Here is a 16616-nt window from a genome sequence, read left to right as displayed (position 1 = left end):
CACTATCTCTTCCTGAAAAAGAGATTTTTCCATCACTGTTATGCAAGTGGTGCAGGCACGACCTGAAAACTAGCCTAGCCACTTTGTCTGCACGAGACATTCTGGGAGGTCACTTAATACTATGTTACGTTTTGCCTGAGCTTTAGCATGTGGAAATAAAAGTTCTTAGAAGTGTGTTTACTAAACCATTGTAGTGATAAATTTCTCAGAGAAGCTGCAAATCAGAGCACACTGAACTGAATTCTACAACTGTTAAAATAAACTGGCCCAGAAACACAAAGATACAATTTTAACGAAGGCTGCCATGGGAAGTTTACGAGTATCCAAAAAAAGAATGTTATGTGGGTGTAGGAAGGAAACAGAAATGTCACGGGCAAAGATTAAATTCATGATTCATATGGTTGAAAATCCTGAGCAAACTCAAGGTAAAAGACAACGTTGAGGTCCGAGTTTTCAGGGACTACAGAAGCAGCGATGTGACTGTACAAAGGATAAAGAATAAAAGTCTCACCAAAAGAGCTAGAATTACATAGAAACCTTAAAATAGATTAAAATTCAGATTTGTGATTTTTTTAAATGGGTGTTTTCAGTAGGTGGTAGAAAAAAGATTCCATTGCAATCATTCCAAGAAATAAATATAAAAAAGAAAGACAAGAAAAAAGGAAAGGAAAGGAAAGAAAAAACAAAGAGAAAAGGAAATGGTGCCTAGGTCTTTTAGTGATAGCCATGTGGATTTCAAAAGAGATTTCTCCTAATTGTGGAGATTAGACTGTGTTGTTCAGTATTAGGTAAGAAGTACATATATCAGGAAGAAATTAAAGAGAGAAATAAGCAAAAGTAGAGTCTTCTGGCTTGATTTTTAGGTGTCAAAGTAGAATTAATGAAAATTAATTATGAGAGAACATGGAAAGAGAAAATCCAGCCAGATGAAATGTAAAAGGATAATATAATAAATAAAAAAAAGAGATTTCCCTCCCATACAACAAATATAATGATTCTCTCCCCCTGGTTATATTACTGTGCAAATACCAGCCACAGTTTCCTCCTTCGCCACAGTTCTAGAGATTTGCTCCAGTCATAAATAGCGTCCTTCTGAAATCTTTGGTAATGACTCAAAATAAACGTGACAACTTCCCACCTCTAATTTCTTAGAAATCATGTGACAATTGTAACTGTCCTTGAAGCACATATCTACCAGTTTACTTCTCGATGAAGAAAAACTTATATACTATAAAGGACACATGGACAAAATCAAGGGGGAGGGTGGGGGTGGGGGAGGGAAGGGGGTTCAGCTGGGGTGGGGTGGAGGGATGGGGAGAAAAGGCCAGACAACTGTAATTGAATAACAATAAATTTTTTTTTAAAAAGAAACACATAACCAAATCCTATTACCACAAATTCTCTTTTATTCCTTGACTATCCAAATTGTTTCATTACATTTGCTAGAACTGGTTAGGTAAAAAGTTCTTAAATCTTAAATACTTGAAATTTGGAATGTTCCAAATAGGACATGTGCTGGGTTTGTTTTCTTTTTTTTTTTGGGGGGGGGGGGTTGGGGACAGTTGGTGTTTGCTACCCTCTATTTTGTTTTTTAACAAATTCTGTAAATTTCTATTTATCCTAGTTAAATTGATGACTTTACAAAAATCTCATCATATCATGCCACACATTATACACTTCAGTAGTTTATCATCACTACAAATATAAAGATTAAATCACTCAGCTCTTTACACTCTAATCCCAGCCTACCTTTCTAGTCAAATCTTCTACCACTGGGATCTATACTTCAGCCATAACAAATGACCCGCCATAGCAAATAATTCTACGCCTTCATGGAATTCCCTCATGTCTTCACTTATTCTCTCTCTTTCTCTCTCCATCTCTCTCTCTCTCCCCTCTCTCTCTGTCTGAAATTATTCTTAAATCCTTCACCTCACACACACACAGCTCCTTCCCTGTATTCTGAAGTATCTCACACATGTCTCTATTATAGCATTTACACTTGGGACTATAACTATTTATTTGCACATCTATTTTCCACACTAGTAAACATACTTTTTCAAGTCAGAGGCTGTGTCTTATTCATCTTGCATTCTCAGCACCTTGACTTGGCCTTGGTGCTCGCCAGTCACTCAGTACGAGTTTGATGTATGGATAAGTAATGATGTCTCTATAATTACACAAAAAATCAGGGTCACCTACCCATTACTTCTTACATTTTTTGAAGTTTCACCAATTGAAACAAAAAGATATTGCATTACGTCATGCTAGATACACTCTGGAAGTTTACTTACTTGCTGCTTTACAAAAGTCATGTACTTATATTCATAAAGTTTCTAAAGTTCAAAAACTGATCTTCTCCATTTTAAATTCTTGTGATGTCATTAAATTAAAACCATTATTGAGGGAAAGAAAAAGACTGCTTTAGAAGAAGTTAAGAATCCAAGAACAACCTCCCCACCTTTCACCCTATATTGCATTTAGTTACCTAATTCTTGCTAATAATATATTGAGAATTTCAATTATGTGGTTTAAAGCTAAATTGCATAAAAGAAGTTTAATCATATAATTCAAAGAGGGAAATGCTCTCAAATAATAAAAATAATTTGAGAAGTATTTATACTTCATTTTATGAAAGCTAAGAATTGATTTTATGCTAAATACCTCAAATTGTCATATAACACCCCATGAAGGAAAAATCATAAAAAATTGTTCTTCAAATCTCTTCTATTTCACATCTAGAAAGACATGCATTTTTCAAACAAGGACAAGAAAGACAGATCAAAATAAATTTAGTTATAAATATGCCACTAACATTTTATAGAAAATCTTTGCACGTCTTAATGTTTCTGGAGTTATGCATTTTTAAGCAGACATTTAAAAAATATGATTATCTGTAGTATTATAAGTTTTTTATAATAAATGTTAAACAGAAATTTTTTTAAAATTACTCAGTAGTCCAGAGAATATGGTTAAGGATTGAAGGACTTAAATTCTGCTGATGATAAAGGCATATCATCAGACTCTAGCTTTCAAATGCCTGGAATTTGTGAAAAGTTGGTTACAGTTTTTCTGTTTTGATTTTATAATTCAACACTATGGAACAGAGTTCTTGCGCACTCAGGTAAAGCTAGATGACAGTAATAAAAGAGGGTGTCTGTTCTGGAAAAGATCTAACAGATTTTCCATTCGCATCTAGTTGGAACCCTTCACTGAACATCCCTTCTGATGCTGTGAAATGAAATGCAATAAATTTTCTCTAAACTGCTGGTTCACAAAATCACTGTTTTAGTTACAAAATTATTTGTTAGGTAGACAGTCATGTCTGTTTGACATTTTAAATGCAATAAAATACAATTACCATTTATTTAAACCTAATTCTACACTTCCTTGATGATTCAGAGATGCTTTGAACATCTTACATTCTCTCACGCATTTTAACAGGACTTATACTCACTATAAGTCATTCATTCCATAAATATTATGATACTGCCTTCTGGATTTTGCTGAAGTATCCACACTAGTTTGCCAGTTTTTCATGACTCAAGACCAGTGTCACGAAATCAATCAGTGAGCTATGTTCCCACAACAGGCTGGGGAGTCATTGGCTTGGTGAAGATGGGTCACATTTCTCCTTCTTTTTCAATGTTTTTAATTGCAGTTGACATTCAGTATTATTCTGTATTGGTTTCAGGTGTACAACAAAGTGGTTAGAAAATCATGTACTTCACCGTGTGGTCCCCCCGCTGCTTCCAGTACCCACCTGGCCCTACACATAGCTACCATGATATCATTGCCTGTGTTCCCTGTGCTGGAATCTGCATCTCTGTGACTATTCTACATCTGTCATTCCTGTTGATTTCTCTTAACCCAGAGCACAAATATCCCATGGATGGTCAAAACAATGTTAATTGCTGAAAGACCTTCAGTAAGTAAGCAACACTGAAGTACGCTTCAATATTCATGCAGATGTATATAATCAGTCTATCATACTCGGACCCCACGCATACTTAATGACTGCACAGTATCTGGAAAAGGTGAATTGTCAAGTTATAGACTGCAACACAAAAATACCCCAAATATGCATCTTTTACTGTGGATTGATCCAGAAAGCCAGACAAAGAGAATGTGAACATTTCTCATGGCCAAATTTAGGAAGGTTAGGGATGTCTACCAAGGAGGTAGTGTAGCCTACTGGTTAAAGTGAGTGCTGCAGCACCCAACAGACTTGTGTTTCTGCCCTTGCTCTGTGTGATCTTGTCAAATTGTTTAATCTCTGTGTCCAGTTTCCATGCTTACAAAATGAAATCACCTCTATTTTATAGGTTTGCTGTACTAAAAAAAAAAATTGAGATGCCATGTTTAGCACAGTGTGCTGAATACAAAAACATGCAGAAATGGTATTATTAAAATTATCTTCAATGCAAACAAGAAGGGCATTTCCTCCATAGGTTCCTTGAGTCATTAAAAGGGAAGGAGGGAGCCTGGACTGTCAGCTGCACTTAACAACGACTTCCAAAAACCAAGTACAGAAAGGGCCCGGAAAAGTAATGGTGCAGTGGAGAAACCTAGAGCTCGTTCACTCCCCTTCCGGTGATCAAGACCGATGTGACCATGACAAGCCACAGTGGACGCAGGTGACTCTGACACGATGTGATGAGAAGGGAACTTCACCTCTGTGGCACTCATCGTGGTCTCTCATGAGGAAAACATCAGACAAACGTGAATTAAGAAGCATTCTACAAAACAGCTAACCAGTCCTCCTCAAAGCTGTTAAACTTAGGAAAACCAAGGAAAGATCGAGGAACTGTCATAAACCAGAGGAGACGAGGGAGACACGATGCCTAAACACAACGTACAACAGCACCCTGGCTGTGATCATAGGCTAGAACAGGGACATTAGTGGAAAAACTACTGAAGTCTGAATACAGTTTGGGGTTTAGTCAAGTAAATTCAGTAAGAACTAATGACTTTTCAGTTTTGCTAAATGTGCAATGATTATATATGATGTTGAAAACTGGGGGGAAAAGGATGAGAGGTACATAGGCATTATCTATACTATCTTTGCAACTTCTCTAAATCTAAATTTAAAATTATTCCAAAATAAAAAATGTACTAAAAGGTGGTATTGGAGGGACGCCATAAAATGTAGAAAGCATGTGATTCAATTCACCTAAAGCATGCTTACTTAAATGTTAAATAGATACTGTAAATGTCCCAGATTTGAGAGCTTATGATTTTGAATTCTGATATTAACTTCACAAGTCAGGGCTTAATCCCCACCTGTCTAATGTGGTAAAATAGCTTAACTCAATGCTAAATGAGAGGGGCAAAAACATGAGACGAATTTAAAAGACTTCAAATATATCAATGATTTTTACTCTTATAAGTGAAAGCATTGGATGTTTCAGCATAAATGCTTTTTTTTTTCCTTATGAACTACCAGTCAATACCTGGTAGTACTTTTATAGCAAATTCAAATGTGCAACAAGTACATAAAAATACCTTTAAATGCTAAAAAAAAGAGAAAGATAACAAGTAAGGCAACTCCACAGTTTTTTACATTGCAAAAAGAAAATTAATTAGCCTGAAGTAACACTTCTCTTTCTGAGTACAGTTTAAAACAGAAACAAAAACCCTATGACTTTGAAATCTTTCTATAACAGACACTCTCTTCAAAATCTGAGCAGCAAATACCCATCGAAACTCAGGCATTACCTGATTTATAGCCAGAATGCAAACAGTTCTCTTTTTTTTTTTCAATTTTTATTGTTATTCAATTACAGTTGTATGCCTTTTCTCCCCTTCCCTCCCCTCCACCCCAGCTGAACCCACCTCCCTCCCCCACCCCCACCACCCCCCCCATGTTGTCCATGTGTCCTTCATAATAGTTCCTGCAATCCCCTCTTCCCACTGTCCCCACCCCACTCCCCCCTGGCCACTGCTAGACTGTTCCCAACCTCAATGTCTCTGGTTGTATTTTGTTTGCTTTTTTCTTTTGGTATTTGTCCCTTACCGCCTGGCTTATTTCACTTAGCATAATGCTCTCCAGTTTCATCCATGCTGTTGCAAAGGGTATAAGCTCCTTCTTTCTCTCTGCTGCGTAGAATTCCATTGTGTAAATATACCATAGTTTTTGGATCCACTCATTTGCTGATGGGCACTTAGGTTGCTTCCAGTACTTGGCTATTGTAAATTGTGCTGCTATGAACATTGGGGTGCACAGGTTCTTTTGGATTGGTCAAACAGTTCTCTTTTGTGTATTTACAACAAGGTTCATATTTTCTTCATGTAATAATAAATGGCACAATACCTTTGCATGGGTTTACCGTTCTCCCTAAAACAGTGAGTCGTTCTATCGAAAGGCTTCTCAGGTTTGTTTTCTGCAAAGTTACACTAAACTCCCGCCAGAGGGTAAAATGGGCTTTTCTTTTAGGGTGCCTGTAAAGATACCCACCCTCTAAGGCTATGGACAAGATATCATTGCTTCTGTGGACAAACGGTGCCCTCATTACTTGAAAAGACTTGCTCTTCTGAGAGGATCTCTAGCAAGAGGTTATACTTTATTATTCTCCAAGTTAACCCAACGCAAAGACTGAAGCAAAGTGAAGTACTCTGCTATAGTTGGAGGGAGCTAAGTAACAGAAAATAATTCACTTCTCTTTTAGGTATACTCTATAAAATAAAATGATAGATTTTTTTTCAGGAAATAAAAAGGTCTAATAAAATAAGGTCTAGAAAAAACGTGCTTCGAACATATTTTCTTTAAAAGACTTAACATTTCAAACAAAATACATCTTAAAGTATGCCCTCATTCTATACCACAATACATTCTTCCTGACTTATATAGGTACTAATCAAATACCTGCTCAAAGCTACTATTTAAAAATATGTATTAAGCATGCATTCATCCAACAAATATTTATTGAGGGTCCACGATGTGCCAGGCTCTGTGTTAAGAAGCAGCATTATAGTTATTCCTTTAGAGCTATGTTCCCTCCATTATAAGTGAGCCTATTAGACCAAATCCCTTAATTGTTCAATAATTCATAGTGCTAAAATGCGTGTTTGAATGGAGAAAAATAAAATTAGCACTAAAAGTCCTGATAACTTTGACATGTTAAATGGGCATCTTAGAAGTATTGTAAAGGAAAGTAATCATTGCATCAGAAAGCAGCAGGTCTTCAATATTAAGAGGAAAATTTAGAAATTGCTTTTATTATTGAAATGGCATATTAGCTTCAGGAAAATGAATCAAGTAATCAAAAGTTTATAAGGCACAATTTATTGGAGGTGAAGGAAGTTGGATTTTGGCTCCTGAGTTAACTCTGCCAAACTCAGTCAAAGCATTCCAGCCCAGGCTGCACACAGAGAAGAGTTTTCCTGTTTGGTGCAGCTGATAAATAGAACCTGGACCACACTCATTAGGCCAATCTACCTTCCATGCTGTTCTAAGGTCAGACAGCAGTGGAGCTCTTTGGCTTCTGGGCTCTAACTCTAGGCCACGTGTGGCAAACACAAGGCCCTTGGGCTGAATCCAGCCCTCCACCTTGTTTTATCCAGCCCTGCACCTTGCTTCTACCCAGTGGCAGCGCTGAACTCTCGCTTAACTGTCAAGGAGTAGTTACATTTATACAATCCTAAAATTACATTCGGCCCTTTGAAGGCAACCGTGAGGCTGATGCGGCCCCCTGTGAAAGTGAGTTTGACACCCCTGCTCTATGCAATAACATATCCAACTAACTCTTACCAGAAGAAAGGAATTTAGGTAGGTGGCACTAATGTCAAAACATGATCTTGCTTTTCAAAGCATTCTGTTTTCTGAAACAAAGAGAAACATGATAGTGGATTCTTTGTTACAAATTAAATCACTTAAAAAGTAAACCTCAGATTATACTCATTCAAATAAAATAATTTTCAATAGAATTCATTCATTATCTAACAAAATTCCATTAGCAAATGTCTTCGGTGGAAGATAATTATATAAATCAAACAAATTTTACTCCCACCTATAGCCCTGGAACTGGCAAATAACAGAAAAGTCAAAACTTACAAAAACTAAACCTACTTTCCTAGGCCCAGAATACTTCTAAAACACTAGGCATTTAGTTCAATCCTAAGTGGCTCTTCCTCTCTTTCCTGGCCCCTTTCCCTGCCATAGAATATCATTATTATTATCATTTTTACTATTGCTAAGAGTCTGCTTTAATGGCCACTCTAAGTTCTCCCTCACAATCATCTGTGGGAAACGATATCTCAGACAATGACTCATACACCTGGCTGACTGGAGCCAACCAGTATATACTTACGGAAACATACTGATGGCCGTAACAAGGTAGCTACAACCCTAACAGGGCCTAGCCTTCTGAACTCTTGGTGGGCATCTCACTGTAACCTGTAATTCCAAAACTGGTGTTCTAGGGTCCCAGAATGAACTCTCTAGAGATTTCCTAGTCCCCTGAGTAATTTCCACTCCTTGATCTAATATCTTTACAACATTGGTGGAAGAAACAGACATGAAATTAACAGCGATACAGTTTAAATCAACAAGTTCATTAGTGCATCAGATACTTACATACAAAATGATAAAACAGGGAGAATTCACTCTTTTGCCTAGTCTGATTCAGGATGGTGCCAAATAAGAGGTGACATCTAAGCTGAGCATTAAAGGATAAGGAAGTAACTGATGAGTAACTAATGAAAAAAAAGATGGAAACAATCAAAACCACATAAGCATGAATATGAAGCCACTTAGGATTGAATTGAATGCCTAGTGTATTGGAAGTATTCTGGGCCCAGGAAAGTAGGTTTAGCTTTCTTAAGTTTTGACTTTTATTTTGGAAAGATGTCATGAGAGAAAAAAAAAGAAGACACTATAAATTATCATGAGAGCAGATCTTAAATGCCCCAACACATAATTAAGCATTTACTATTTTGAAATGAGAGGCATTTAAGTTTTATAGAGGAGCAATAACTCCCATGACTATGAGGAAATGCTAAAAGAGAAAAGACATTACAGACAGGAGAACCAGCTACACTAACCCATGGCAGTGGCAGAGAAACAGAACAAAGGGATAAAGAACAGACGTATTCTGAGGATACAATTGTCAGGATTTGACAAATGAAGAAAAAAACATGGAGCCCTACCTATTTATTTTCTAGCCTGGGTGAAAAGAAGCCATCAGTCTAAATGAGAAACTCAGAATAAGGCGTTCTTAAGAAAACAGGATTTAATCTAACCACCCTAATATTCTACAGAAAAAAAGAGGTGGGGAAGTCTGTCTAACAGAGAGCTCCCTTTGGAGTGCAGGAAAGTAAATAGGGCTAGAACTGTATATTAAGGAGTTGAAGGACAGCAAAATTTGCCACCCCAAAATATGCCCCTTGGGCACAGTGATTAGTTTGAATCAAAGTTACTTGAGAAACAGCTGGTGTAAGAAGGACATTCTGACCCTCCTCTCAGTCTCCCTGAAAGCCCAATAAATCTGCATGTGAAAAGGTATCCCTCCCTGCACCAGTAGGTAAAACAATATCACGAAAGATAAGAAATTCAGGGCACAGGGGGCTATGTCAACAAATGCTACTTAATTTCTTCACCAATAAGTAACCACACCTAAGTTTCTTTGTCTTGTCATTTCTTCACAAATTTATTGTTTGTCTAAAAAGTATAAAAGCAGCCTGCTTTGGTCAATTCTTTGGAACCATATCTATGGGACCTCTGTATGTACAAAATTAAAGTTGATTTTCTTCTGTTAATCCGTCTCATGCCAATTTAATTCTTAGAACAGCCAGAAGAACCTAGAAGGGCAGAATAAAATAGTTTTTCTTCCCTGACGAAGTCATGAACACAAAGCTGGTGGCAAAGTCTCTGGAGTGGACGGAATCATCCAAGGAGAAAGTGCTGAGCCAATGAGGAAGGCCGATGTCAGGAATTTAATGAACTCACATATTTAATGAATGAGTAGACAAAGAGTCAAAATGACCAAAAAAGAAAAGAAAAGAAAGGCAGAATGCCAAAGGTTCGATATCATAAAAGGCAAAAGGAATGAAAATGTCCCAGAGTGAATGGAAAAACATTCTAGAAGGATTAAAAGCTGGAAGAAGTAATGAATTTGGCTGACTTTAACAGAGGAATCAAAATAAAGTGAAAAGAAAACTGAAATGAAAGAGGAAACAATTACAAGAGGAATGGCATGAAGGAGGGGAAGGCCAGAGGATGCCAGAAGTGACAGATAAGATAAATGATGGGCCAGAACGGTAAAGAGGCAAGAGAAAAGAGGACGGAGGACAGGTTAGTCCAGGAGAGGAATATAAATTTATTTTTCTCTGGATTCGTAGGGAGGTACCTCTGACATATACAGTAGCATATCATGTTTAACTGATGAAACAGTCCAACTTTATACAGCTCTTTTGGAAAGCACTGATAGCAAATACAGCTTTAGGTCACATATAATGTTTACTGGAGATGCCCCTCACTGAGCACTGTATAATAGAAAGAGCCTCTTCCCACTTTCTAAAGAGCTTATAATAGACCCTCTGGGAACCTCAACAAATTGGGCCTCTTATGGGCTACTGCCTTTGAATTTGCTTCATTAAACACTTCCTGTACAAGCACATTATCCCACTGTTCCAAAACAATACAATTAAAAATCTTAAATGGCATATTTAAACTTAGTATGTCTTGAATTAAAATTACTTTATAATTTTGTAGTTAAAATCTTAAACTCAACTTAAATTTTCTGAAACTTTTTAAGAAGTTATAATTTCGCAAATATATATATATGATATAGTATATACACAAATCTGTCTGGAAAAAGTCCAGCCATTGTTAATATAACAACAATGGGGTGCCCGATATCAATGTAACCTGGCAGCTAAGGAGAGTGGACGGGAATGCACGTGCGTGAACAATGTCGACTTCACGGTACTAGTCAGTGGGGGTGGAAGATGCCATTGAGTGAAAATGGTACTGTGTGGCCATTGCATTCAAAATGACCATGCGAGTACAGCAATGCATCTGCATCAGATTTTGTCTTGTGCTTGAACATTCCTCCACAGAAACTATTTGGATGGTTCAGAAGGCCACAGCTATGGGCAACTGGTGATTGGCAGCTTCATCATGACAATGTGCCCACTCATGCATCATGTCTCGTGTAGAGTTTTTGATGAAACATCAAACCACCCATGTGACTCACCCCCCCTTACAGCCCAGATTTGATGCCCTGTGACTCCTGGCTTTTCCCAAAACTAAAATCACCTTTGAAAGGGAAGAGATTTCAAACCATCAACGAGATTCAGGAAAATATGAACAGGCAGTTGATGATGATTGGGAGAACTGTGTGATGTCCCACGGTGCCTACTTTGAAGGGGACTGAGGTGTCATTGTCCTATGTACAATGTTCCATGTATCTTGTATCTTCTTCAGTAAATGTCTCTATTTTTCATATTACATGGCTGGATACCTTCTGGACAGACCTCATATAATACATATATCTCAAGTACATACACAAACATGTAACGTAAAGAATTTATATTAACTCTGGTGTCATGACTCTAAGAAGGTTGAAAATTTTAGTTACAGAAGGTAAGGCTAAGAGAAAGCCTAATAACACTCTTTTACGCTTATGAGTTTTATTATAAAGAATATTCTAACAATAACTAACTGTCTATAAAGACCTAGAGAAAGAACAGAATCTACATGCAGGATGAAAGAGTTCAGTGAGACACAATTACATTTTCATGTTTACAAACATAAGGCTTCCAAAAGAGATCTTTAAAATCACTAAGATAAACTCAGGTGTTTTATGTTTTTGGAGTGGACATGATTAGACACTACGAATTCCACAGGCCCACATAGGAATCTGTCATTTTATCTCTTCCACTTGAGTTGATTCATGTTTTCTCTGTAGCCTGGAATAATCACACCAATGTGTGAACATACATTGTTCAGCGTCACAAGAGTATCACACTGCCTCATAAAAAAGATCAAAATTCAAAGTATGGTTTCTGCTGAATGAATATTGCTTTCACACCACTGTAAAGACTTAGAAAATCCTAAATTGAGCCACCCTAAATTGGGGACTGTCTGTACCCTCCAGAAGCATCAAGAGTAAAGGCAGCGAAGACACTGGGCCGGTTCAGACCAGTGATTGAACTTTTCTGGGCCTCTGTTTCCTTACCAGCATCTTTGAAACCTCTCAGATTAAAAGATGAATAAATGATGGCTGTGTGTACTTGGCACAAAGGAAGCGATCAACATATTACCATCCTCCATTCCTACATGAACTTGTAGTCATGCCCTTTCAGGTGTATTTAGACACCCTGGAAGGAGTGATATTAAATAAACATACAGCGCATGGGGTTTGACATCATTTCACCACACCCTCCCTACCACAGCTACCCACGCCCTCTGCTCCTCACCCCTCACCCCCACCACAGACACACACACACACACACACACACACACACACACACTCAGGTCTGGGACCTTAAGTGAAATTCGTGAGAGATAAAGTAAAGGGAACTTTATTTTCTTGGTTGCTATTAGGAAAGAGGAAAGATATAGCCCCTGTGGGCATTAATTATGATAATCTATACCCTGAGTGACTGAGGAATCTGCGTAAAAGCTCCCTGAGCCCTGTCCACTGCTGGCATTTAAGAAATCAAGCTGACGTGCTATTCAGTCCCTTCCAAATGAACTACTGCAAGCTATTTCATTCTGAAACACGTTCTTTAGAACAATCACATTATGAATTAATCCCTAAAGACTGGATGATTGCAAGCGACAAAATAGTGCAGAAGCTTGCAATTAGGACTCTAAATTGGAGATTGCAGAAACTGTGTTACGTGATTAGCTATAACCAAGGTGAGAAAAACAGGTCTAGACATCCCTGAAGATAATCTACAGACACAGGGCAAGTTACAGGGGTAAGGAGAAAATGCAAACCCTGAGGCCTCTAGCAATAGTCTATTAAATTGTAAGAAGCAAATCAAGATGATAATGTAAAGTATATATTACTAACTATAAGCTAAGAGTTAGTAAATTTTTGAAACAAAGGAGAAGTCATGTGAAGCTCCCCAGTGGATCCCCCTCCCACTTCTTCAGGTCTTTACTCATTTTGAAACTATTTAGGGTCAGCCAGGAGTGGTCAGATTTGGCTCAGGGTCCTTTAGTGATAATTTCTGAGAATTTATATAAATTCTCAGAGAATTACCTAGTTTGGGCTTCAAGTGCTAAGTTACACTGACAAATACTTTGTATTGAAATGGACTGTGGTGGCACGGAAAAGATAAGGTATTTCCCCAAAGAACAGTGAAAATCCCTGAGATCCTAGGACCTGTGAATGCTTCCCAATAACTTAATGTTCAAGTCAAGATGCTGTGTTCTTGATGTATTCACTGAAGTCAGATGCTCTGTCTTTATAAATGCCCTTAAACAGCAGGATTGTATCCATGGCTACCAGGTCCACTGCAGGGTGTTTGTTTTGTTTTTGAGAAGAAGAAAGCTAAACTTAGTTAAATAAACCTTTCATTTCATGCTTTTAGAAGAGTTGCTTCTAGATTTTCAGATGCTTCATGAGTCTGAATGTTTTTTATCAAATAGCCACATGAATGTAAACACAGTCTAAGTCTCCAGCACCATTTGTAAAACCCGAACACACTGCTTCCACCATCGTGGGCCTCCCTCACTCATCAGTGCACACCTGACCTTCCTCATGAAATATTTATCATAGGCCATGTGCCAAACACTAGTGGTCTCTGGGAAAACAATGTGGTCCAAAAACAGCATGATCCCTACCCTCAAGTGGACTGCACTTAAGTTGGGAAGACAGATAATAACCCAATAAATACAACATTCACACGGAGGTAAAATCACAAATTATGATTAAACACTGTGAAGGAAAGGAGCAGACTATTTGGGGAAAGACTAACAGTGTTGAGTCACGAGTTCAGGATGAAGGACATTCAGCTGAAATCTGATAAAGAAGTGGGAATGGAGGCCCCAGTGTGGGGAAGGAACATTTCTGAAAGAAGGTCAGAGTGAATTATGTGGTCAGGAAAGCACCACACCTGAAACCAGCACCCTGGGCCCCAGGGCAATGGCACCACCAGTGAACAGCAGGAGCAAATGAAGAGGTGAGAACAAGGTGTCTTCCAACTCCGTACCCCATGCCTTCATGAGCAGTCTTTACATCGAAGATCGGTAAGTTGGTGTTTCACAAAAAATAAAAGGCCTTGTTCATTTAAAGCATTTATTTTGGATAAACTACATTGAATATTTTATCAACCAAAAAGTAATAATGAAAACTTCTGCATGTTTTCTATATGAAGCTAGAATGTTGAAATAACTTACAAAATAATGCTGCAGCATGCTAAATAATAAGCTCACTTCACATATTTCAGATTGCCTTGAACCTCTAAGATATGATTACTAATTGTCACTAATCACATACACCTCATTCACCAACAGTTTTATTAAAGTGATAAAGTGTTCCACATTATGTACATGATCTTTTTTGCAAATGGCCTTTTTTGTGATATGTGTTCATCTGTGTATTATATGTGGTACATTTTCTGCCTCTGGATGGCATTACTAGGGTGTAATGTTTTATTGGCTTAAAGAAATTACATGCTTATATAAAGTGAAAAATAGAAACTATCCCAAATTTATTTTCACGATCATATGGTCTGGATAAAAATCTTTGATATCAAAGCTGGTTTTTGTTTGGTTGAGGTCTTTTAGTGTATTAACATAAGATATATGTTGGTTTTGCCAGGGTTAAAAAAAAAAGTTTATGTTATCTCTGCTATAAAACTTTGCAAGAAAATAGCTTGGTAATAACTGAGTTTAAAATCTCATGGAGTTATTAAGAACTAATAAATAGGTGTAACTAAAATGAAGGGTTTTTGACAAAGCTTTTCAGAAATGATTATATATATATATATGTCTAAACATAGTTTTCTAAAGTCTTTGGTAACTTGAAACTTTAGAGTTTTACTAAAGTTAAGTAGTAAAAATTATTGAATATCTAGGTATTTTGAAATAACACGAAATACTGAAACACTGATCATTATACAAGTCTTACATTCACCTACTTTTGGCTTTTTATTATAGAGAAGACAGGAAATAGATTAATCAGATACTTGATTACTTAAGGAAACCATCTTCTCCATCCTAAGAACTGAAGGTTTGTTAGCCTATATTCAGGTTTGATACATTTTATTGTCACTGTGGGTAAATAAATAACCGTGGGAAAGGATTCTGACCTGTTCTAACATAGAATTTTCTGAGAATAAACTTTTAGATCATACCTTTAAACTGGATAAAGATTTATGGAACTCTAAGAAATAACTAGATTCATGAAAATACTGGCCAATAATCAAGATAACCAAGAAGTGATAATGGGACGGAATGAACTGAATATAATTTTATTTTTATGACTTTTTCCAAAATATTGCTGATTTTTTAATCTTCTTTTTGCTCTCCAGATATTAAAAAATATTTTTAAAAGCAATTTGTAAAATATTCCTTTATAAGCAATATTAAAGCATTTATATTTTTCTACCTCCCTGATCTGTCCAGAATTTGGAAACTCTTAATGAGTATTATTCTTTTCATGGCAATATAGTTGTTTGTATGAATTCAATAAATTCATTCTCAAGGATCAGTCTTCAGATTTGTTCATCTTTCCTTAACATTAGCAAGATTATAATCATTAAATTTAAAAATACAACTTACTTCATCAATATCTGTAGCATTTTCCTTCAGCTGGAACTATGGTTTTGTAAGAATTATCAAAATCTATAAAATCCTGAGAAATTAGCTACTAAAGTCAACTAACCGCATGTTTTTAGAGAGGAAACTGAATTCCAGAAAGAAAAGGTGGCTGGTCCAAGGCTACACTGCAAGTCAGAAGTGAGCCAAGACTTTGAGACTGTGCAGGAATAACGTCTGGAGCCCATCCAACCAAACCAACTCCCCCCTCAAGGCCTATGACTCCTTGCTTTCAGTAGAATTCCATAGCTGAAATTCACCTAACTACATCCGCAAAGGAAAGAATGAATGACATATTTTCTTAACATCATGTTCTGAAAAACAGTTGTTTTGTCAATTAAATGGTAGGTAAAATATTTGCACAAGCATTATTTTCAGGCCCTGTGCGTGCTCCACTGACCGTGGCAAACATCTTGTGACTAGCCTGGGATCCCTCACCACCAGATGGCGATGGTGGGACAACTGACCTTCTCCTCATTCCCAAGCCCCACACCCACCCCACGGCCCCTGTGTAAGCCACCCACAAGAACCCCTCAGGAAGCCTGACTTCTATTTTCTGGTCAAGTCCCTTGTGCACAAGCCCTTTTCAATAAACTGTCTGCCTGATCTTATGCTGAGGTCTATGGCATTGAGAACCCAGGAACCTGGCATCTCAGGTCCGGTGACAACTTGTTTTCACTGTTGTTGCAAACTTACTTCCACATTACTTTGCCACCTCATGCTGTTTCCCTCCTTCACACAGCTCAGCTTTAAAAAAAATTCTCTCCTCAGTGCAGTAACATTTTGTTTCAGGAAATCATTAACAGTCACTAGATTACAGCTTATCGCCTAGGTTCTTCTC

At 37.3% G+C, this 16616-nt stretch overlaps 1 protein-coding gene and 1 pseudogene across 1 annotated transcript in view; both read right to left on the bottom strand.

Annotated features, from left to right (window-relative positions):
- LOC112312329 (protein FAM204A pseudogene) overlaps nucleotides 1-4689 on the bottom strand; it is a 32289-nt pseudogene extending 27600 nt beyond the window's left edge.
- Nucleotides 1-16616, bottom strand: part of MARCHF1 (membrane associated ring-CH-type finger 1) — a 538948-nt gene that overhangs the window by 485210 nt on the left and 37122 nt on the right.

The sequence above is a fragment of the Desmodus rotundus genome, chromosome 9, assembly GCF_022682495.2.
Source record: "Desmodus rotundus isolate HL8 chromosome 9, HLdesRot8A.1, whole genome shotgun sequence".
Classification (NCBI taxonomy): Eukaryota; Metazoa; Chordata; class Mammalia; order Chiroptera; family Phyllostomidae; genus Desmodus; species Desmodus rotundus.
This window is presented reverse-complemented; position numbering and strand designations above follow the sequence as displayed.